The sequence below is a fragment of the Lissotriton vulgaris genome, chromosome 11 (genome assembly GCF_964263255.1).
Source record: "Lissotriton vulgaris chromosome 11, aLisVul1.2, whole genome shotgun sequence".
Classification (NCBI taxonomy): Eukaryota; Metazoa; Chordata; class Amphibia; order Caudata; family Salamandridae; genus Lissotriton; species Lissotriton vulgaris.
This window is the reverse complement of record NC_141699.1, coordinates 1,026,474,181-1,026,498,593: the sequence shown is the minus strand read 5'-3', so window position 1 is coordinate 1,026,498,593 and position 24,413 is coordinate 1,026,474,181. Positions and strand designations below refer to the sequence as shown.

At 43.6% G+C, this 24,413-nt stretch overlaps 1 protein-coding gene across 1 annotated transcript in view; it reads right to left on the bottom strand.

Annotated features, from left to right (window-relative positions):
* PPM1L (protein phosphatase, Mg2+/Mn2+ dependent 1L) overlaps window positions 1-24,413 on the bottom strand; it is a 505,802-nt gene that overhangs the window by 284,412 nt on the left and 196,977 nt on the right. The window lies entirely within an intron of this gene.

Here is a 24,413-nt window from a genome sequence, read left to right as displayed (position 1 = left end):
CAATCTCACTCTTATAAATCTACTGCAACAGCTCGTGGTATTTTAAACATGGCACAAGCTGAGTCTTGCATTTTTATGCTCTATATACATCGACTGAATCACAACATGAGACGTTGTTTATTTGTACAAGTGTAGTGTTATCTTATTTATGATTGCATAATTCCTTGTTTCTTGTACATGCCACTTTAATGGACTTGATTGTCCAAATAAAGTATTTTAAACACACATTAACCAATTAGAAGTCACAGAAAATATTTACAATGCTTGAAAAAAGAGAAAAATATGTAGAGATTTAATTTTTAGGTCAGGCATTTGGGACTACTTTGGCTGACCAGATGAGTGTCTTTTTTTAATATATATATATATAATTTACATAAATATAGAGACTTGCAGTCAGCGGGCTTCATCTATCGATCTGTTGAATTGTCATTCACATTTTGCTTCCACCTGCCAAGATACACTGCAAGGGCAATGGGTCAACCCACTTCAACCATTGTCTCCCCTTTCTGGGATATACCGCATTTTGTCTGTACACTATGTGGGCATCCACCATAAAAGCAGCCCCTTCACTGATTTTGTACAATATATATATATTTTTTTTACCAGGACATGGATACTTCCCACACATTGCAATTGGGCTACTCACTGCAGCCCGCAGTTCACCACATCCTAAGTGCACACTGTTATGGCAGCCATCTTTGAATGTGTTTTAATTCTTCATTTTTGCCCATCCAAGATGGCCAATGTGTTTCCTGCTTCAGGTTGGTTATAAGGGAACATATAATGAATGAGAAAAAAACACATTCGAACATGCGTGCAGATGCATGCACATGACCGGGTGGCCATCTTGAGTGTTTTTAGCCAACAGTATAACAAAACATCTTCCAAAATGACCATCCTTGCCTGCGCATGGGGGCCATGCACAAGTTCCAATCTTGGAAGAGTTTTTGACATAATTATAATAAAATCATTCAAATTTGACATGTATATGCACAGGGGCCACCTGGAATTTCATTGTTTCAAGATGTCCAATGCGCTTCCAATGTATTGGTCATAAACTATGATAAGTACTTAAAAAATATTCAAAGATGGCCACCAGTTTGTGTGCACTCATAAAAGTGAGAGTCACTGACCTACTTCTTCCAATTCCAAGTTCCCAACATCCAAGGAACGGAGTCCTCTACAGAGAACTCCAAAGACTGAGGTGCAACCAGAGGTGGTGTCTTATTTCCATGAGTGAGGGGACATCCCCCAAACTCTTGCCTTGCTGAAAGAAGCTGTTCATCTGAACTCAGGTACCTAGAAGACAACCTGCCTGCTGAGAGAGGGAAGGAGCTTACCAACTCAGCAGGAGATGTAAATGTCCAGGAATGGTCAGAAGCTGCGAGACCCCAGTGCTGCTAGGGTCTGCCTGAGAAAACACTATGCTACCCTAGGTGTTGGTTGGCATCAGACTCACAGTGACAGTTCCATTCAGAAATGTGACTGTTCATATTGCTGTGACCAAGAATTGTCACCAAGGCACAATCTGTGCCGCTGTGACCAGGGAAGTGCGACTATGGTTGAATCTAGCCGCTAGAACCAGAAAAGTGCAACAGCAGCTCATCCTGTTCCTCCGTGATCAAGAGACTGATGCTGCCCAGTTGTGCCGCCAATGCCTAGACGAAGAAGAAAGGAGGAAGACTTTGACCAGACCAGACCCGTTGGGTCTTTGCAACTCCAGGTCACATGAAATTCCTGACTGGAGTGCATCCGGCCTCAGCTCCTGTCGCGGATCTACACGCAATCGCACCAGAGCAGGAAGATCGCAAGTCTGATTGCTAGCTCCTGAAAGTTGGGCAGAGCTAGCACGCAGTTGCTAGTTGGCTGCAGGTCTCTGCCTTGCACTTCAAAGGCCTACATTGTGTGTAAATAGTAATGAGAACTGTTAAAAACTCAGTGCACTAAACATACTAGACGGGGGTAGTCTGCATCTGAACCTTGATTCGACATTCTACCCATAGGAGAGAAGAGCTTGGGAACGAGTGGAGTGGATAGCAGATGGAGGTGCAGTATCCCTTTCACCTGGTTCTCTAAATTGTCTGCTCTCGATTACTTAAATAGTTTAAAGTTTTAGTGTGTATGAAAGTACTTTTCTTTTATATAGTAAAGCACTGGTTTGGCCAATCAGTTGTTGTGTTGCTGGGTGATTGTTGAGCGCTGAGATCGAGCACCCCCACATCCCTAGCCATCACTTACACTGAGAATCAAGTGCTAAAGGGGTTGCACTTGGCCCAGTTTGCAGTGCCAAAGTAGGACGGATACCGAGAAGTCATAGGCAAATTATCTCAACCTCCACTAACAAGGGCCATCAGCCCCCGTCTGATGTCAGATCGGTACCAACTCTCCTACAATTCTGAAAAACGCAGAAGTCACATTCCCCCAAGGAACCCCTACCCCTGACCTGATGGTCTATACTTGACCTTCACCTAATAAATGTAACTTCCCAGGCACCATGCCCCCGCTCAGCACTCTATTGCTTTCAAGCTAGGTTAGCGCTTAACAAATAACAAAACAAACCTACTGAGATATAGCGGATATCTCGGCTACATTCCTGAAGGCTGTGTCTACCGATTGCGTTTAAAACCTGCTGATAGGGGGTTCATCACAATGTTGGATGGACTGCAACAGAAAATAGAATACGGGAGAGGGGGACTATGCTGCATACCTCTTTGAAGAGTATAGATATGACTGATAGATAAGGTTGTGGTATAAATAGAAAGAAAAAGTTAGATATGATTCAGTGAAGGTGTGGCTCTAGACCTAGGAATCACTAGAGGCTGTTGGGAGAAGCTCACCAGGAATACAATAAAGACCATCCTCAAAAGTTAGTAAAGACATAGAGCTTCCTAACAGAAAGTAAAGTAAGAAAATATTAGGAACCATTGGCTGAGCAACCCATTAACACTTGAAGTGGAATGGTGGGAGCTGGAGGGCGAACAAAAAGCCATCCTGCTATAGGCCCACCCAGAAATACTTCCACGGCTGTCAGCTCCCAGACCATCTGGTGTGCTGGCGCCCTCTTCACCGCCAGCCTGATGTGCTACCACTGCATTATTTTTCACCTTACCAGAGGCGAGCGGTGAATCTGTTTCACAATGCTAATGAAAAGCTGCTTCTGTTCTGTGTGATGTAGCACCCGCCTGGTCTCTCAATACCGCTGGTGATCAAACAAAAAACCCACAAAAGCAGCTCACCCTTTGAAATCGCACAATGTTGCATTAACTCCTCCCTTTGCTTATGGAAAAAAACAACTGGGGGCAATTAACAGCCATTATTAAACCTCGGGTGTACCTGCAATAACGCTTAATAATTGACTGTAACTGAAGGTCCATGAAAGCGCGCGCGGCAGTATCTGGCTTCGGCGGGAAAGTTTTCCAGATCCTAGGAACCAGGCTCCAAAGCTGTACTTTATTTTGTGGCCAACAATAAAAGTCACTTCAACGGGTTTGGAGGAGAGAGGTTATTTTATTTGAAGCCCTTGAAGTCACAGCTGGACTCTGAACAGATAACGTTTCTCAACAGAAAAATAAAAACATAAAATAAGCTTTAAGTAGGCGTTTGCGTATCTCAAAACAAACATCATAGTCGCATAGTTGCATTTTCTAAACTGAATACTTTGAGCGCCCATATCTTTATTATTTACTGCACGCCTCCAAATTCGGCTTATTGCCGGCTTCAGATCAACATTAAATGCAATTTTGTTCAAGGTTTTCCTCCATTAAACAAGAAGCCTTTATAGACAGACCTCTATTATTAGATGCATTAACAAGACACAAAGTCAGCTAATTACTGGCAAAGCCACGACGCTGTACTTTTCCAAGGCACTCTGTATTTGACCTACGGCTGGAGATACATTTGAGTTTTTTGGGTCGATCTGCTCCAACGGAGCATTTGATGGTAAGCAGGAAATGTCACAATCTCTGCAGGAAAAGCTAAATGGCTTAAAGTAAAGAAATCCTGATTGGAGACGACGAGTCCAATGACTGAAGCATGGAGTGCTGGTTTGAGCCGCCGCTGATCCCATGAAAGAAATCAATATGTCCGCTTTCAGTGGGCGGGCCAAGGCCCAACATGTGTGGCAGATTTAATTGCAGTGATTTCAACACCTAATCCACTTTGATGGATTTATCTGCCACAAATATTTCATGTTGGCACAATATAACTTAAATCCCTGCTCAACTCTACGCCACATACAAGAATAACTCATTGATTCAACACTGCAGCTTTTGTTCTCAATAGCCTACCCTTGGAAGGGGACATTTCATTTTGGGAATAAACTCTTCAGAGGATAGAGAGTGTTTATTTTTTTTTTTTTTTTAAATAAACATCCCCGCAGCCGGAACATCGGAACGCACACAATATTGACAGATGACTCTCCTTGGCCAATTCCACAACCGCAGACACATATGTCAGAGAGTAATAGCATTAAAGGAACAACTAAAGGGCAAATGTGCCCCACATAAAATGGAGCGACATAACTCCTAGATGAAAATGAAGACGGATGCAGTTGCCGCTTAAGAAATTTTGCAATATTAAAGAATAACCATAGATCTGCAACTCAACAAATTGGCATAACCTTCTGAGTATTTGGGATGGTGCTTTAGAAACAGACAGCATTGGTAAGCAATGCGCGTGCAGGCAAGTAAAAGAAGACATTAGTATTGCTATGTACATGGTTATGTGTATTTTGACCGATGCCCTGAATATTGTTGCTTTTTGCCAATCCAACTGCGTCTTGAGAAACAAATATCTTTTCATTCTATGTAATATGATGAATAAATCGTCGCCTATCACCAATTGTTGGTAGCGCCCCTCCACATATCCTAAGAAGGGTGGCCGGCATTACCAAATCTGGAATACCGTGAAGAAGAGCTAAGCCGCTAGTCGAATAAAGGTCGTGGCTGGATGGTCAGACATGTAGACCCAGAGTCATCGCACAGAGGTAACAAAGGGTATACTCACTGTGCTCACCCACTTTAAGGCTCGAAGCAGATGTCCCCCCAGATACCACCAAGTCACGTGTTTCTCCCCGAGGCCACCACGATTTAAAAGAGAAATGGGTGATGAATCTAGAAATGTGGAGGTTACAAGTTTCTTTTCGGATTGTAAGACTTTCTAGATTTAAAAATGCCCTTACTTTTCTACCTTTCCTTAGAATTTCCCTTTTGATCTCTATTAAGTCATATTTACTTAACCCCTGTCTCATTAATATTGCATAATATACTTTGATGCTACAATATTATACTTTAATTCATTCATACAGAAAAAAGGGCTTTTGTAAATATATTTGGACAGTACATGAAGATTAGTTGTTCTTTAGTCCACAAGGATGGAGACAATTCCATTTTCTGCTGATCCGTTTACGAATAGAGCAAAGTCAACTGTGTTGGTTTACCACTTGCATACGAGGCAAACGGACGGCAAAATAAATGTTCTCGCTAGGGCAAAACAGGTAAAGAACCTCAGTTCAATCTCCTTATGCCATGCTTTTATGCTAAGGAAAGGAGCAAATATTGTTCTCACTTTTCATATGTGACAGAATGGTCAATTTTTTTTTAGCAGACTCCATTCTCATATATTTCTCCCGGAGTTTTATATAGAGTGAACTTGACCCGAAGGTATCAGAGCACTTTACATGAGCACCAGTTGCATTACACAAGGACACATTCATTTTTGTTAGGCATGGGGGAGGTCAAGTGATTTACGCAGAATCACAGGATGTTGAGTGTCATTGCCGAGACTCTAACCCGGTTCCCCAGGTTTGAGGTTGACCGCCCTAGCCGTTAGACCGCATCCTCTCCCCTGTACATAAGTAACTAAGAAACTGCTAAATAAGTTTGCTCTATTTACTTTTTTGAAATTATTTCTGCACTAGGATCCTTTGTAGAAAACCCTTTAGCATGCATAAAATGATATATAAGCAATACATGTGTATGGATCCAACGGTTTTCTTTTTAATTGACAACAAAAAGGAAATGATCCATCTTTATGTATATGGCAAATTCCCAGCGTCAATTATGGTAAGGATTCCTTCTAACTGTATATATTAGAAACATCTCAAGTAATTTACAATTTCCACAGCACAAGGTGGCTGCCTTCTTTGAGACAGACAACTATTAGAGGGAACTGCAATAAGGGGTGGGTGCATTGTAAAAGTCAGGACTTAGAGGCGCTGGTATTTTGAATTTCTCTTGACGCGGAGAGGATGGCAGGACCATGATTATTTTAATAATTGTTAAAACTGCAAACGTTAGATAAAATTATTTTTTTACTACCTAGTTAGGAAATGTACCACTTGTAATGTGCATAATTGAGTGGAAACGTTATGTTCCAAGTGTAAGAAAATACAGCTGTAATAAAAGAAGAGATCTTTACTTCTCCATTTTTGGAAATTCTGACTTAACTTGCTATATTTTGCCCAATTAACTTTAACGCTTTGTTCAGCCTAGCTGGCGTTACAGTTATGTTCCAAACAGTAAAAGTTCAAAAGCCCGTAAGTCAAAGCCAACCACTCAGGGATAGAGTCTTCAAATGTGGGAGGGTGCAAAAAAAACCTAACAACACATATGGTGGTAAAGGTGATGCACTGTATTGCTTAATTTGTGCTGGTGGTTGCAGGTGGGGGGCACTGGCACTCAATTTTGGGACTCATTTTTCACCATCAGACGTAGAACAACCAAGATAGTAAAAGGCACAGATGGGAGAAAAGGGGTGAGAGAAGATAGGAAAACATCAAGCAAAGGGGAAAAGGTAGGGATGAAAAAGAACCATCAAGAGTGAGATAAAGAGACAAGAAGTGCAGAGTGGTGGAAGAAAAAGGTAAGAGGTGGACTCAAGACTAGGCTGCCTTGGTGTTAGGCAAGCGCTGCACTTGGACCTGCCAGTTGCTTGCACCTGAGAAAGATTTTAGGCCTCTACACTTTCTTTTAAAAAAAATACAAAATAAATAAGCACTGCCTTTATTCAGCAGCTAAGCACAAGTAACACTTCACATAAAAAAATGTTGCCGTGGAAAATCTAGGTACACGTGCTGACAAATCTTATTGAGATGCAAAAAGGCATCATGTATGAAAAGAGACTCTGCCACCACGATCAGAGCTGTACTAATGATGAAAAAAATAAATTCAAAGAAACTGCTAGTCATGGACCTGTCTGGAAAGGATGAATGTTGTGAGCAAGAGACGTGAGCTGGAACATGGAAGGAAATGATTTAGTTTGGGCCCAGTCTAGAGACAACTTTAACTGTCTCACTGGCCTCATTAAATTAAATGAATTAATAATTACAAATATATACACAAGTAGAGGGGTGTTGGGTCTGCTGCCTAATCCATTATCTGTTAAACTGTTGTTGACAGTTTACTTCTGCTCAAGGAAGCATAGAGCATGCAGCAATGGGTCAGCCAACTTCAGCCATTAGGTCTGTTGCATAGCGTGTGACATCATTTTGCCTGTTCACATGTCCACAGTCGCCTAAAATGAAGAGCACTTCAGTGCCAGACCTGGTGGGATAATATTTTTCTTTCTTTCGTTATCCTTTTTTATGTTTTTAAGGCCTGATTATGATTTATGGCTGTGCAGGAGCAGGTGGCATGCCACCGTCGTGCCCCCGCACCACCAAGAGTCGCTGGCGCCTGCCTGCCAGATTACAAGCAATTCTGTGGTCTGGTGGTCGGGCGGCGTGGCGGTCCCACAGTGGTGCTGTTTAAAGGCTCATTGTGAGCCTTAAACCGCACAGCAGCTGGACCGCTAGTGCACGTTCCTGCACGAGAAGGAATGCACCATGCCATGAATTCCTACCCGTAAAGGAAGTAGGGGGGAAAAAGTACAGGGGGGGGGCACAAAATATGCTCCCCTGAATGCACAGACGCAAGAGGTCCCCTTTGTTGCCTCACCCCACCTTTTTCATGGACGTACAACCACTATGAAAAGGGCAGTGGAGAGGCAATTCAAAATATGCTAGCGGTGAAGCTGCTGCACCACCAGCATATTTTGGCCTCGAACCACTGCCAGACTGCCGCAGGATCCTTGATCTGTGGCAGCAGCAGCGGTTCAGTGGCGATCCGACTGCCACACCTATAATACTGCGAGCGGCCCTGCAGTGTGGCGTGGTCAGACCGCCACCACGACTACAGCAGTCCCATGGCCTGCCGCAGTCGTAATAAGGCCATTAGTCATTCTTGTGTGTTTAAAATATGTGTTCAGATTACTATACATAGGAGAAAATTGCACCTATTCTTTGTACCAATAAGAACCTTATTTTCATGTGATGTGCATTAAAACTACAAAGGGGTTCTAGGCCTCTTCTAAGTAAACATTTTGGTAGCACTCATACTGTTGAAATTATAAGCACCCATACTGTCATAATGATATGTGATGGTTATATTTTTTATGTAAATCTGTACTTGCACGCTTATGGCCTACTCCTTTTGGAAGCATCAATTTTTTTTTGATTTTTTTTTTGTGGCACATACTTGCAGTGAAGAAAAATAAATTTAACTATGGCTCCAGCTTCCCAAGTTCCGTTCCAATGGCTTTGCCAATGCTTGTACATTTTGCCGCCCACTCTTTGCTTGCATTCGGTTTCACAGACTGTTTGTCCGACTAGAACTAGCCTCACAGTTTTCAGAGGCATCTCCATCTTTCTTTAAGTAAACACCACCACAAGGTGATGGACAGTTTTTCCTCCAGAGGCCAACGCATCCATTTCAAGTCAGAGCGACAGAACGTTGGATGGTTTCAATGAGATTTCCACCAGTTAAGTCAATATTATTAGAAACTTAATAAACTAAGGGAATCTTTGAGAAATGGTAAACACAGTAAAGGCAAATTATCTCATTTAAAAACAAATATAATCTGTGGACGCGTTTTAGAGACTGATGAAGAGTAAATATATAGTGGATTCCTTGACTTGAAAAAGTTAGAAAAACATTAGCTGGTAAGGAATTGCTTGATATTTACTCATGTGTACTGTATTTATGTGACTGCTGGACCAAGGACTAAACACTTTAACAGCAATAACTAAATGGATCGCTTACCGATACTCTAGTCACAACGAAGAGTTGGGATAAATTCTTCTTACTATCTTTCCACATCCATAATTAAGGCGTGTAGTACGGCACCTAGATCTCTACATTATGACCTACACACTGGCTGCAAAGTAGAAAAAGAGTTTGAGGTTCTTCCAAATAAGAGAGAAGTGACAAAAGGACAAACTCTCTTAACTACGTATGTTTGCGGATGGAACATCATGTAGCGTCGAATTTTTTAGGTAACTCAACATTTTTTTAGGTATATCATCGGGAATGTTGATAGTTCCTCCAAAGGATAGCTCACTTTTGCATGGTTTAATACTTATACTTCTTGCTTGTATAATGCAATTTCTGTAAGTGGCACACTGCTGTATTTTTGACTTAAAGCTATTCAACTTGAAAAAAATAATTTCTCAACTATAGGCATTCCTACCAACATCGAAAGAGGTCGCATTAGGGGATTTATTTTGGTGTGGAATGTTTAGCTGCCTCGATAACACATTCAGGGCCCATGTCAATGGTTTAAAGTGGTATGTTCTACTTAATGAACTAGAGAGTGAACATGGAGAGACAGCTTTGGCAAAGCAAGTTACACCAGGAAACTTGAGAAAATAAGAGTTCAGGAAATATAATGGGGGAGCTGAATAACTTAAGGACCGTTGGAATAAAAACCTCCCTCTCATGAGGGCAAGTTGATGTCAACTTTAGGTCTATACTCATAGCGTTATGCCTAGATTTTATAATTACCACTGAAGTTATGTTCTTTCTATTTCTAACTTCAAGGTGTGATAGGTTAAAATCAGTAGGATCATTCTTTACAAACATGTTTATGTAAATGTGAGGTATAAAACATAGCATTAAGAAAGATAAACATACATCTGGCATCCCAAAGGTAGTCACTGAAAACTCCCCTTCCTTCTTCACGCGAATTTCTGCTAGTGATAGAAGCAAAAACCGTAGACATTTGTGTCTAGTACATTGAGCCAGGTACTGACTAGCATACAATTGTGGCTGCAAGGAAATATATATCCCCATAATTCCCAACTGTCCTTCACCATCATTAGTGCATCAAATCTGTGACAAAGGAGGTTTAAACGTAAAGTGCACCCATTGGCAATCCGTGCCCTAACAGATTATGTAAAGCTTTTATCAAATTTTCCTACTAAAGATAATTAGACCCAGAATGTGACAATATGTCCTTCCAGCTGTAAAAGTTCAGGATACCCAGATGTGCGCCTCTCAGTGAAAACACATATTGGATGCACATTGCCTACAGCGCCAATGTTTATTTTAATAAACACAACTCTAGGCCCAGCTGAACCAGAGGACAGGACTGAGGAAGGATATTGTGCTGAAACACAGAGCAAGCCCTTTATCTAACCACTTGTCAAACCTTTCCCTGAACACAACTGGACCATACATTAAATTGGTGCCATGCAAGGCCTTAAACATATATAGGAACCATTGTAGTTTTTAACAAAGATTATGGGTACTGTTTTGGTAAGATGAAAAACGCTTGGGCGGGTGAGTTGTCCCCAATAGATCCTGCCCACTTCAACCTTTGTTAAATCTTGTTGGGCGAGTGTGGTCCAACGGCTAGGGTAGTTGACCTCATATCTGGGGAACCGGGTCAGAGTCTTGCCAACGACGCTCAACATCCTGCGATTCTGGGCAAATCACTTAATCTCCCCGTGCCTAACAAAAATGAATGTGTCCTTGTGCAACGCAACTGGTGCTCATGTAAAGCGCTCTGATACCTGCCTGATACCTTCGGGTGAAGTTCGCACTATATAAAACTCTGGATAAACATAGCCCCCTGTGCCCTGGAGGAAAGATGAAGTGGAAGCAATGTTTTTAAACATATGTAGGGATCAGAGTACAAGACGGTTCAAGCCCAGGGAGTAAATACACCTACACAGGACCCGACTGTGAACCCAAAGCAGCCCTGGCAGTTGTGTTGACCAGCCCCCGGGGGGAGGATGTTGTGCAGATGTGAAGCACTGCTGCTTTTGTAACTGGGTTCTGATATTGCAACACCGCTCCAAAAGCGCCCCCAAGTAACAAAAGAGGCCCCCACCACTGCAAAACCAGCACCCTTACAGCTTCCTGGTGAAATGCCTGATGCGCCCTACAGCCAGTCCGGCCCTGCTCCAACTGAAAAATCTTATCTGGCATTCCGGATACAGCATATTGATAATTTATTTAGAATGCAATAAAATATCAAACACACTTATATAGCTGGCAAATAAGAAATATTAACTCTGTATAGGATGACTATAGAGAGCACAACGAATAGTGACAGAGAATCCACCACCAAAAAAGCCAGAAGAGTGAAGAAAAAGATCACCACAAATATGGATTGTGTTTAAACTTTAGGGTGGATCATTTGGAGAGTGAACTTGATAGAGCCAATAACAACTGCTGCCCTTTACACCTTCAAAAGTCCTATTCTACCATATCTTGCCACATTCCGTGCACTTCAGTGGATTTGGGACCATCTTCTCGGTTCTTTAATTTAATAACCCATATGCAGTATTGAATGTTGAATACCCATGCAGTCAAAGGTCATTCTTAAATCAAGTCCTACTCTTAATACTTTACATTGTTTTGCCTAAACACAGGAACTACATTGTCCTACAAGCCCAAAATACAGATTGAAACAAATGCAGGTGTTGAGGGTAGTTGCTGAATCTTTTGCTCCAATGTTTATCTGTCCATCACCTTTGCATCAATTCATGTTCAGAATCTCAGAGGAAAGGACATTTTTCGAAAGACTAATTTTTGTCATATTTTTCTGCTAAACCATAAGTTTCAGGAACTAGTCTTCGGTGTGAGCCATGAACATGTGTAGGGTAGCAGTAATTCAAATGTTTACACCAAACCTGGACAACCATAAGAAAAAGCGTGCACCCAGGTGCACCTTTTGCTGTGCCCCCAGGGGCATCTTTTGCAGTACACTCTTGAACGCCTTTTGCTGTACCCCAGGGGTGCCTTTTGCAGTACACCCTTGAACACCTTTTGCTGTACACCCAAGGGCGCTTTTTACTGTGCATCCAGGGTGACTTTTGCAGTACACCCAGGAATGACTTTGGCAGTACACCTAGGTGGGCCTGTCGCTGTACACCCAAGGGTGCATTTTCCTGTCCACGAGGTGCACCTTTAGCGTTCCACTGAGGAGTACCTCTTGCTGTGCACTCATGCACTCAGGGGAACCTTCTGCTGTACACCTAGGGGTGCCTTTTGCTGTACATCTAAGTGTGCCTGTCTCTGTACACCTGGGGTTACCTTTTCCTGTCCACGAGTTTCACCTATAGCGATCCACTGAGGACTGCCTTTTGCTGGGCAACTAGAGGCACCTTTTGCTGTACACCTAGGGGTGCCATCTGCAGTACACTTAGGTGTGGCTTTTGCTGTACTCCCAGAGGTGCCTTTTGCTGCACAGCTAGGTGTGCCTGTCGCTGTACACCGCGGGTGCCTTTTCCGGTCTACGAGGTGCACCTTTAGCGGTCCACTGAAGAGTGCCTTTTGCTGGGCAGCCAGGGGGACCTTTTTGCTGTACAGGTAGGTGTGCCATTTGCTGTACACTTAGGTGTGCCTTATGCTATACTCCCAAGGGTGCCCTTTGCTGCACACCTAGGGGTGCCTTTTGCTGCATACCTAGGGGTGCCTTTTGCTACATACCCAGAAGTGCTTTGCTTTACATCCAGGGACACCTTTTGCTGTATCCCCAGGTGGCGTTTGGCTGTACACCCTGGTGTGCCTTTTGCTGTACTCCCAGGGTTGCATTTTGCTGTACACTCAGGTGGGTATTTTGCTGTACACCCAGGTGAGCCTTTTGTGTACACCCAAGGGGCACCCATGAATGCCTTTTGCTGTACACCCGGGTTAACCTTTTGTTGTACACCCGGTGCGTCTTTTTGCTGCACACCTAGGTGTGCCTTTTGTTGAACTCCCAAGTTTGCCTTTTCCAGTCCACGAGGTGCACCTTTAGCGGTCCACTGAGGAGTGCCTTTTGCTGTGCAACCAGGGGCGCCTTTTGCTGCACACCTAGGTGTGCCTTTTGTTGTACACCTAGGTTTGCCTTTTTATATACCCAGAAGCATTTTGCTTTACATCCAGGGGCACTTTTTGCCGTACTAGCAGGTAGCATTTTGCTATACACCTTGGTTTACCTTTTACTGTACACCCAGGTGCTCCTTTTGCTGTACACCCAGGTGCTCCTTTTGCTGTACACCCAGGTGCTCCTTTTGCTGTATACTCAGTCCTCCTTTTGCTGTATACCCAGGCGCTCCTTTTGCTGTATACTCAGGCGCTCCTTTTGCTGTATACTCAGGCGCTCCTTTTGCTGTATACTCAGGCGCTCCTTTTGCTGTACACTCAGGCGCTCCTTTTGCTGTATACTCCGGCGCTTCTTTTGTTGTATACTCAGGTGCTCCTTTTGCTGTATACTCAGGCGCCCCTTTTGCTGTATACTCAGGCGCCCCTTTTGCTGTATACTCAGGCGCTCCTTTTGCTGTATACTTAGGGGCTCCTTTTGCTGTACACCCAGGTGCTCCTTTTGCTGTATACTTAGGCCTCCTTTTGCTGTATACCCAGGTGCTCCTTTTGCTGTATACTCAGGCGCTCCTTTTGCTGTATACTCAGGCGCTCCTTTTGCTGTATACTCAGGCGCTCCTTTTGCTGAATACTCAGGCGCTCCTTTTGCTGAATACTCAGGCACTCCTTTTGCTGTACACTCAGGTGCTCCTTTTGCTGTATACTCCGGCGTTCCTTTTGCTGTATACTCCGGTGCTCCTTTAACTGTATACTCCGGTGCTCCTTTTGTTGTACACTCAGGCACTCCTTTTGCTGTATACTCAGGCGCTCCATTTGCTGTATACTCAGGCGCTCCTTTTGCTGTATACTCAGGCGCTCCTTTTGCTGTATACTCAGGGGCTCCTTTTGCTGTATACTCAGGGGCTCCTTTTGCTGTACACTCAGGCGCTCCTTTTGCTGTATACTCCGGCGCTCCTTTTGCTGTACACCCAGGGGCTCCTTTTGCTGTACAATGAGGCGCTCCTTTTGCTGTACACTCAGGCGCTCCTTTTGCTGCATACTCAGGCGCTCCTTTTGCTGCATACTCAGGCGCTCCTTTTGCTGTATACTCAGGCACTCCATTTGCTGTATACTCAGGCACTCCATTTGCTGTATACTCAGGCACTCCTTTTGCTGTATACTCAGGTGCTCCTTTTGTTGTATACTCAGGCGCTCCTTTTGTTGTATACTCAGGCGCTCCTTTTGTTGTATACTCAGGCGCTCCTTTTGCTGTATACTCAGGCGCCCCTTTTGCTGTATACTCAGGCGCCCCTTTTGCTGTATACTCAGGCGCTCCTTTTGCTGTATACTTAGGGGCTCCTTTTACTGTACACCCAGGTGCTCCTTTTGCTGTACACCCAGGTGCTCCTTTTGCTGTACACCCAGGTGCTCCTTTTGCTGTATACCCAGGCGCTCCTTTTGCTGTATACTCAGGCGCTCCTTTTGCTGTATACTCAGGCGCTCCTTTTGCTGTACACTCAGGCGCTCCTTTTGCTGTATACTCCGGCGCTTCTTTTGTTGTATACTCAGGCGCCCCTTTTGCTGTATACTCAGGCGCCCCTTTTGCTGTATACTCAGGCGCCCCTTTTGCTGTATACTCAGGCGCTCCTTTTGCTGTATACTTAGGGGCTCCTTTTGCTGTACACCCAGGTGCTCCTTTTGCTGTATACCCAGGTGCTCCTTTTGCTGTATACTCAGGCGCTCCTTTTGCTGTATACTCAGGCGCTCCTTTTGCTGTATACTCAGGCGCTCCTTTTGCTGTATACTCAGGCGCTCCTTTTGCTGTATACTCAGGCGCTCCTTTTGCTGTACAGTCAGGTGCTCCTTTTGCTGTATACTCCGGCGTTCCTTTTGCTGTATACTCCGGTGCTCCTTTAACTGTATACTCCGGTGCTCCTTTTGTTGTACACTCAGGCACTCCTTTTGCTGTATACTCAGGCGCTCCATTTGCTGTATACTCAGGCGCTCCTTTTGCTGTATACTCAGGCGCTCCTTTTGCTGTATACTCAGGCGCTCCTTTTGCTGTATACTCAGGGGCTCCTTTTGCTGTACACTCAGGCGCTCCTTTTGCTGTATACTCCGGCGCTCCTTTTTCTGTACACTCAGGCGCTCCTTTTGCTGTATACTCAGGCGCTCCTGTTGCTGTGTACTCAGGCGCTCCTTTTGCTGTACACCCAGGGGCTCCTTTTGCTGTACACCCAGGGGCTCCTTTTGCTGTACAATGAGGCGCTCCTTTTGCTGTACACTCAGGCGCTCCTTTTGCTGCATACTCAGGCGCTCCTTTTGCTGCATACTCAGGCGCTCCTTTTGCTGTATACTCAGGCGCTCCATTTGCTGTATACTCAGGCACTCCATTTGCGTATACTCAGGGGCTCCTTTTGCTGTATACCAAGGCGCTCCTTTTGCTGTACACTCAGGCGCTCCTTTTGCTGTACACTCAGGCGCTCCTTTTGCTGTACACTCAGGCGCTCCTTTTGCTGTATACTCCGGCGCTCCTTTTGCGGTATACTCCGGTGCTCCTTTTGCGGTATACTCCGGTGCTCCTTTAACTGTATACTCCGGTGCTCCTTTTGTTGTACACTCAGGCGCTCCTTTTGCTGTATACTCAGGCGCTCCTTTTGCTGTATACTCCGGTGCTCCTTTTGCTGTATACTCAGGCGCTCCTTTTGCTGTATACTCGGGCGCTCCTTTTGCTGTACACTCGGGCGCTCCTTTTGCTGTATACTCAGGCGCTCCTTTTGCTGTATACTCAGGCGCTCCTTTTGCTGTATACTCAGGCGCTCCTTTTGCTGTATACTCGGGCGCTCCTTTTGCTGTATACTCGGGCGCTCCTTTTGCTGCATACTCAGGCGCTCCTTTTGCTGCATACTCAGGCGCTCCTTTTGCTGCATACTCAGGCGCTCCTTTTGCTGCATACTCAGGTGCTCCTTTTGCTGTATACTCAGGCGCTCCTTTTGCTGTATACTCGGGCGCTCCTTTTGCTGTATACTCGGGCGCTCCTTTTGCTGCATACTCAGGCGCTCCTTTTGCTGCATACTCAGGCGCTCCTTTTGCTGCATACTCAGGTGCTCCTTTTGCTGCATACGCAGGCGCTCTTTTTGCTGCATACACAGGCGCTCCTTTTGCTGTTTACTCGGGCGCTCCTTTTGCTGTTTACTCAGGCGCTCCTTTTGTTGTACACTCATGCGCTTATTTTGCTGTATACTCAGGCGCTCCTTTTGCTGTACACTCAGGCGCTCCTTTTGCTGTAAACTCAGGCGCTCCTTTTGCTGCATACTCAGGCGCTCCTTTTGCTGCATACGCAGGCGCTCTTTTTGCTGCATACGCAGGCGCTCCTTTTGCTGTTTACTCGGGCGCTCCTTTTGCTGTTTACTCAGGCGCTCCTTTTGTTGTACACTCATGCGCTTATTTTGCTGTATACTCATGCGCTTATTTTGCTGTATACTCAGGCGCTCCTTTTGCTGTACACTCAGGCGCTCCTTTTGCTGTAAACTCAGGCGCTCCTTTTGCTGCATACTCAGGCGCTCCTTTTGCTGTACACTCAGGCGCTCCTTTTGCTGCATACTCAGGCGCTCCTTTTGCTGTATACTCAGGCGCTCCTTTTGCTGTACACTCAGGCGCTCCTTTTGCTGCATACTCAGGTGCTCCTTTTGCTGTACACTCAGGCGCTCCTTTTGCTGCATACTCAGGCGCTCCTTTTGCTGCATACTCAGGCGCTCCTTTTGCTGTACACTCAGGCGCTCCTTTTGCTGCATACTCAGGCGCTCCTTTTGCTGTACACTCAGGCGCTCCTTTTGCTGCACACTCAGGCGCTCCTTTTGCTGTATACCCAGGCGCTCCTGTTGCTGTGTACTCAGGCGCTCCTTTTGCTGCACACTCAGGCGCTCCTTTTGCTGCATACTCAGGCGCTCCTTTTGCTGTACACCCAGGGGCTCCTTTTGCTGTACACTCAGGCGCTCCTTTTGCTGCACACTCAGGCGCTCCTTTTGCTGTATACTCATCTGAAAATATTAGCTCAGGGCTCCCCAATGCTACACTTGCAAACAACTTGTTTCCTAAATTAGAAATAAACACACAGGCAACCTTTGAAATATGTGGTGTTTTCAGTGCCTCTAGCAAACGCCAAGAGGCAGCGCCCATATAAAGACATGGTACACTGTGCTTCAAACCCATCTGTCATGTAGGACACAAAAGCACCACAGGGATTTGCTGTCACGACGGCTGGTAAAATAATGGAGATTTCTTTCTGTAATTAAAAGGTAATTTCTTTTTTCATCGTTCTTTGAATTGTGACAACCCAGGAAGCCAACCGATGGGTTCTGTCTGTGGCATTTATAAATACAAATACTTCTACGGTGTCTGAATAGGGAAGGAAGCAGGGGCTGAGATCTCAGTGCCATATTATGTGTGTGTGTTGCATTCATTATTTGAAACCAAAAGGATGTCTTCTCTGTCTGACTGTAGGGTTCCATTTACAGAGTGGTCAAAGAGGCTTCATGTCAGCAGGACACTACGCTTCTAGTTCTGGACTTTTCTTTTACACATTTTTCTCATCTAGTGCCTTACTCCAGTTGGTTCAGCAGAAAAGGATCAACACTGCACCTCCCAGGAAGACCTGGTAGACAAGCACTGGCAATGCAGAAAGGTCTGGCTGTAAAAGAATGTTATATGGCAATGTAAAGAATTACAAGTAAGTAGCATTGGAATGAATATGTATTTTTGTGGAAGCAAAGAACTGTAGAATAATATTAGTGTAGGTTAAAAGGTCGGGTGACGGACGCAACGCCAAGCCAGACCTAAAAATCCATGTAGGTTAAGGACTGCCCTCCTCCCATCTGTGCTGCTGCCCGAGAAAAACAGCATACATGATCTTGTTATTTAAGACACTTTAATAGCATTACAATGTCATGTGTGTGTCCCCGAGAGCTCAAGCTCAGAATACTGGATAAACAAATAGATCAAAGCTGTGTGGAGGGCAAACACTTTTGTAGACAAATACAACGTCTGCCCAATCAAAACATGTGCTCCTGGCTCCCACCATGTGGGCGGAGCCAAAGCCCCTTTCTAGTAATGCTCACATAATTGACTGGTGACAGCTGTGCTGCCAAGCCAGACCACAATGACCATCCCTGACTGGAAATATAATTTCACAGTAACAAGGATTCTCCAGGTTACGGCTTACAAGGGGCCTCATTCTAGGCTACAGGGTGCAAAACCACCAGGGCTGGAATTACACTTTCTCGTGAGTATACCTGTCCCTGGTTACGGATTGCTTGGTCCCTTTCTCGCATATTTTGTCCTGATTCCTGGCTCTTTATGGGAGGCAGAGTTTTTAAGCGAAATATGTGGTGCAAATGCAGAACTGATCAACATCAAATTGGGTGGGGTGGTATTCTTCAAGCAGATAACACTCTCCCCGACTCATAATCGTTTCCATAGTGTTGGACATTAGGTCCAACATGTATACAAAACCCACAGGCAACATGTTCAAGAGCTTCGCTGTCTTAGTCCGCCAGTACATCGAAGTGGTGTACATGTTGTTATCAAATCAGTCCAGAAGATTGATTACAGGCAAGCAAAACAATAGAGATGGATTGATTATATAAGCATACGTGAAGAGGCCATTATAGGAATAGACATTACAGCTACAGCCATTTATGGCTACTTTCACATACAATGAATCATGGCAGCATTCACAAAATATCTACTCGAGATACATTCACCCAACTAAGTGGTTGGGTCAGTCTCAGAAGCGTTGAGTTTATCACTGGTACAAATGGGGGTGTCTGCACAGTGAGAAAACGCTGGTTGATTGGCTGTCCGCTGAGATCAGGCAGAGATAGGAATTGTTGCATCAATGGTTTAGTGAGAGTAAAACCCATATAATGTGCCCTGTGCTTGGCTGATAACCACCCAGCATGCGGTCTGAGCTCTTCAAGGGAGATTAAGCAGTATCCATGTCTGAAAATGTATAATTTTGCTCAGGGGCGAAGCTTTGTCAATGAGATTCGGAGGATGTGAACTGCAAAGTTCACAACAAAAGAACAATATGCCAAAGGGTGAAGGGGTGAGATGACCAAGCATGGAGATTCTGTTTCCACGAGGAACAGGTTCAATATTGATTTGTATTAGATGGGCCTCTGACTAGGTTCCTGAAAAAAAACACAAATTAAAAGACTTTAGTCAAATAGGGACAAAGAGACAAGCCAACGAAGGTGTAGCAGACCCGAATCAGGGCCCCCAAGCCCAACTCTAAGGCCAATGAGGCATTTATTTGGGGAGTGTCACTCCCTAAACACGCCCTGAATCTATGTCCCTGATTTTGCTGTACAAAGCAAATGTATATTAGGGTATGCTTTTTCAATAATCCAGTTTTTCTGAAAATGGTTGCACTGATTAGGGTCCCTGCATCGTCAATGTAAGATATTGGTGGATTTTTCTGATGCTGACTGTCTGGAAATTGGCAGCTTTCTGTTGAAGTGAGGAATGATAGCAGACCCACGCTGGAGCTGAATAAAAGTAATTTTCTGCTAGTTGGGGAGGGTGCTATGGTGGTAAGAAGGAAATATGAGAGGATGCAAGTCAGTGCGAGGGACAGAGAAAGCATGAATGTCAGAAACTTATTTTGGAGAGTTTGGTATGGCAGAACAGTGAGTAATCCAGCGCCTGACAGTCATGAGAAAGTTGGAAATTTGTTACTGAAACTAGTGTGCAAAAGTTGCGAAAGAGAACATTTGCGTGTCATGGTGAAATGAGTACAGTTGAGAGAAGGTATGACATAACCCAAAGAAGCAGTAAAGAGGGAGAACAAGTGAGGGCACAGGAATGCATCTTGAGGCACATTCACAGCCTCAACTCACCCCCTTTATGAGAAATTGACCAGAATAATGTCTTCTACTTGACTGTGCAACAAACCACATTAATAGAATTACTGTAAACCTCCCCAAAATAAAAGATAGCCTAAAGTTAATCTGATATGGATCTAACACAAAGCTCCCTACAGCAACAAGGGCCCTCGGTAGAAATTATCACCATCCTTCCAAAAAACTGAATGTTGACATGTATTGACATTTCTCACTAAAGACACAAGAAGAAAGGAAACACAACTATCTTCAAAGTTGCCACAAGACCCGACAAGATGCTAAATATAATAACTTATTTATTTTTTATACAAGGCTTCACTTCAGGGACCATATCATGATGTGCTGTGCTGAATCGTGGAAAATTGGGTTAAATGAATCCACTTCGCAGACTGCATGAGCACAAGCGCATGGTCATCCGCAGAACCAGCGCAGCACATCATGGTACATATGATCCCTGGTCATTTGAACAGCAGTAGATAAAAGTTATTCCTATTGCCCAGTTTAATGGTCCTCAGTTTTCTGCCCTGGGGCGAGAGGGAGGCGGAGTCACGCCTTGTTGCTAGGATTCGACCTGCAGATCATTGGTATGACAGCGGTTTTTAACGGACTCTGGATTGGACAGACCTTTTTCCTGAAATGACTCCAATGCAATTCTGATTCTCCAGCTCTAGGGAGCCCCTACACTGCACGCTCCTTCTCCGGGTTGGCGCGGATCTTCTCAGCATGTGCACACCAATCTGCAAAGACCTCGCAGACCCAGGGGAGGCAGACATCAGCGCTATAAATAAAGCGCGTATACATTACAAAATAAAGCGATTATTCGTGTGAGCGCTGCTATATGTGTCATAGACTGCCTTTTGAGACTTGTCGGAGGAGCCTGCTACTGCTGCAGATAATTTAAAGTTAAAATAGAAAATTGAACACATAGTGGAAATTGCCAGGAGAGTTCCACAGTGTATAAATTTATAATGGGTTTAAAATATGATGATGAAAACCTGAAGAATATTTTACGCACGCAAAGAAAAAAAGACGACAGTAGAAGTGCCTGTTACACAAACCTACAAAAAATCTTTTTATCTGAATAAATGTAAATACTAAATTGGAATTAAATATTTTTTAACAAGATTCCCATGGTACAATTTTAAGAATACAATGGGATATCAAAAAACCTAACATTACTCGTGTACTGATTTAATTTCAAACCACCAGTGTACAATAATACTAAGTCCTTTGGGATATGCAGGCAGCATCGTTTTCGATTTAAAAAATAGGCACTATGTGCTGAACGCTTCATGCATCATGTCTGCCATTACTCAGAGTTGTAAATACCAAGAGGTACTATTACTCAGTCTGGAGTACCAAGTTTAGTTACCTCGGAAGAATGGAAGGCTGGGTCTGGTTCTGGGACTTGGTCTTGCAGAATATTCAAAATATGGACCTTCAGATCGCCTTATTTCTCAGCATTCAATGTTCAAGTCAGTGTGAAAATAAATTAAGGTAGACCGAAGGATCTAACCATCAAAGCTAGAGAACCAACAGCAAAAGAGACAGCTGCTCGTTAAAAATAAATTGCCTGAGTCACAGAAGTTGTACTCCACAGTGGTTCATAAAAAAATGAAAACTTCTTCAGTTCTAATTTTTCCATTTTGTTTGCAGGGTCAGGTATGGTGAATTTTTACTTTTGCAGAGGGGACTTCCATATGCCTAAATTCTGTAGCATGATATAATGACCTCATTCATAGGTTTAGGTGCTGGTGTGAAGTTGTCCCGGTGTTGGGCGAGTGGGGTGTTGCATGCATGCTGTAATCAACACCCACAAATTGTAGCTTTGTTAGTAATCACCGACTATTTGTAGGTAGCTTCTTACCACCAAAGCCAGTAGTTGCTCATACGTTTTTAAGTACTGACTTTGACAATACTTTTAGGTGATACTGCATAGCATTGAGGAGAAAACAAAAAAGGCGTACAATGACGTATTCATGCATTAAATTGTGGCTGCTTCATACCCTGGGGTTGTCATCACTTATTTTTTGGCACTCTTTTTACATTATGGACATGGTAAACTACAACAAATTAATTTAAACATGTGCAAAAGTGCTTTGTAAAACGACAGCAGCCCGGCAGCAAATGGCGGGTGCTGAACAAACCAAAACAAGCTAGTTGTGCGGATACCCATTCACATGGAAGTTTCCACGAAGAGGCAATACTGTATGAATATAGTTGGTGCACTGAAATACTCCCTGAAATCTAAGCTTTTTACTTCGTTTCTTTGACAATCTTATAAAAGTAAAAATTGTACTACAAGTATTAGAGTAATCCTACAGAGTAGATTTTCAAGTTTTGCCGCTCAAGATTTGTGACTCACCAGTCTTAGTTTAAACCTTTTGTAAGAAGTTTTCTTACTATGGTATTATTTTTTTTTTGTGACGCGCTGTCTTCAGATTCAGAGGCACTTAGTCAAACAGCAGAAAGTGGTCTTTCCATAGGCGTTTTTCTGATTAAAAAAAAGGATCTTTGGACCTTTGAAGTAGGCCAGTAAAATATACATAAGGACCTCTATACTTATAAAAATAACAAAAAAAATGTTTACTTTAAAAAAAAAGAATTATAGATTTTTTTTATATTGTTAATTTATTTTTTAAAACACTTGACTTTGAAAAGAACAGTGAGAAGGAAAACGTGCCTCTAATAGGCAATGAGAGAAAGATCACAAATAATTGAGCTTTGGGGACGAGACTTATTTGAGAATGTTGACAGCACTGCAATTATGCAAATCCAAAACATATTCCAGATTGATTAAAAACATGTAATATTAACACAGTTGCATCCAAATTCTGAGAGCTAGCAAGAGATGGGCACGTTCCAACTCTTAGGCATTAACCGAAAGAAGCCTACTAAGCTGGTAGAAAACATTTCCAAATATCTGTATTTGCCATACAAAGCCTGCGGAAAGAGATTCCAATAAATGAATTTTAATTCTGTTAATGTACCAAAGCATATGAATGTGACGTTTTCTGCATTGTAACTTCTAATCCAAATTCAAGCTAGGCTCAGCGAGAGCAGCAACTAAATATTGTTTAGTAGAATATTCATTAAAATCAGTGCCATGCAATATTACCGGGCACGTTTGGCGAGTGGATTGGAGATAATTATTTTAACTGTACACCAAACATTAGAAGTTGATTTAATTTTAAGGCTTGTCACAGCAGCAGATGGGTGCAATAAAACAATTTGGGGTTTTATTTGTAGGTTGGGGGGGGGGGGGGGGGAGGGAATCCCATTACAAAGGCGACGGAGTTCCCTCCCGCCAACATAGGGGTCCACCGCCAGCTTTATATGTGGGTGAACCTTACATTTGGCGACGGTGAAGACTACTCTGTCTATGCTGTGGCCACATTTCTCTGCCAGCCCTGCGGAGTAAGTAACGCCTGAGGCTGACCTGTCATTCCGCCCACCTCATTTAGATCAGAACAGAGTGGCATTCCCCTGTGGTTACACATTCGTCAAGGAGTTATACCGGCGTGCACACCTATGTTATTTCCGGTCTGCTGGTCGCCGACCAGGATTAGTTCAGACCACGTGAGCTTAGGCTTAATCTCCTATAGAATTGATTGGTCAAAGGTGAGAGCATTTGGCCTCATTTGACTGCATGGAATACATGTGTAATTAGGCAGGGATTTTAGTGGCCCTTATATAGGCCAGAGACCCGAAAGCGCTTTTTGAACAGCCTAAACATGTTGGCGTAGCTACATGGATGGATGAGGCATCATATCGCACCAGATATCCATGACTTTTAATTTTTTTCATAATCCTACCGGAGATACCCATAATAAAGGTGGAGCCACTGAGTATATCTCAAAATATTTTGATTCTAAATTGGATTCCTGCAATTATACAATACCCATGTATCTAAGAACTACCAGCAATGGCTGAGTCCGCCACAATGGTATTCACCTACCATGGTGTGGAATATGGTCTATGATGAAGCATGCCACCAGGAGTTGTGTGTGAGGCGATATGTCCCCAATTTTTTTTTGATCCAGGTAGATTTCACCCTTGTTTAAAGTTCTTTGACCTGGCAACTTGTAGTGTGATCACTTTATAAGTGAGGAGGACGTGACCAGGTTTTGTTCCTCACCACTCCCGTTGTGTACACGAAGATTGTTTTGGTGGCAACAGAGAACATAAAATTATGGATGGATAAAAAAGGAATAATCAAGATATTTTTCACCTTTGGGTTTTGAGTGGAATCAAAGACAACAAGAGCTTTGCTCTTGCCGTCTATTGGATACTGTGGAAAAACGTCCTCGTTATTCACCGTTATCCATCTATAGGTGTATATACTATTATCCACAACAATAATAATATCACATCAAATTTCAGCAGCAAGTTGATCACTCACAGA